At 32.7% G+C, this 877-nt stretch overlaps 1 protein-coding gene across 1 annotated transcript in view; it reads left to right on the top strand.

The window, feature by feature from the left end:
- The first annotated feature begins 440 nt into the window (after positions 1-440).
- The window catches only part of LOC119587934, a 36,665-nt gene continuing 36,228 nt past the window's right edge, over positions 441-877 (top strand). Inside the window, 1 exon segment of the mRNA XM_037936644.1 lies at positions 441-531. The gene's annotated coding sequence lies outside the window, so the exon portion shown is untranslated.

The raw sequence follows: 877 nt of genomic DNA, 5'->3' as shown, positions 1-877 counted from the left end.
GCATGCATCTCTTCGTACATTCAAATAAAGGTGTACAACTTTTTCCTGTATTCCACAAATTGTGTTTTCTAACTTGTGTATATTTACTTTTTGCTTTATAGCAATTTATATTCCGTAGATCTTCTTCATTCAGTCACATCTACTTATGATATCGATTTCTTTATCATATTTGTAATGCTGTTGAATGTCTAAGATTTGGATACATTTTAGGAGAATGAATTCGTCGATAACGCGGGAGCGGCACTCCTGCCTATTTCCGTACATTAGATTATTATAATTAACTTTTTTTCCTGAAATATAATCGTTTGATATATATATTCATCCTATTAATGTGTAATCAACTGTGTTTTTTATTTCTATGCCTTTTAGAATGGAGTCAAAGGACTTGATAAGGAAAATTATGACATTTTGTAATAGTAACTAGGGAAAATATCCACGGAGTGATTGTTTACATCTGCAGTAAATCCAGCGGAGTAAAATTTTATCATATATTTAAGATGTCACTTACCCTGTGCCAATAAAACACAACAGGTAAGAACTTTTAACGCATAATTAAGGGTGAAGATGAGTAAAAAAACATCAACAGGTGGCGATGGCAAGGCGAAAAGCCGAAACCAGTGCTCTACACTTTTATCAATAAACGTGGTAAACATTTTTGTAATTTCATGTATTTAGTCAGTGTACGTTTTTTTTGTGTGTGTTAATTCTTGCTGATACTTGCTCCTGATACTAGGAGTTGATAACAGCAGTAACAGTAACTATGAACACTGAGTAATTAACAGGTAACAATAACAGTGAATGCTAGCATGATAATACTAACAGTCAGTGGATTAAAATCCTGGTGATTTTTTGTTCTCACAACTATTCTACCATACAG

This window comes from Penaeus monodon, chromosome 23 (genome assembly GCF_015228065.2).
Source record: "Penaeus monodon isolate SGIC_2016 chromosome 23, NSTDA_Pmon_1, whole genome shotgun sequence".
Taxonomy (NCBI): domain Eukaryota; kingdom Metazoa; phylum Arthropoda; class Malacostraca; order Decapoda; family Penaeidae; genus Penaeus; species Penaeus monodon.
This window is presented reverse-complemented; position numbering and strand designations above follow the sequence as displayed.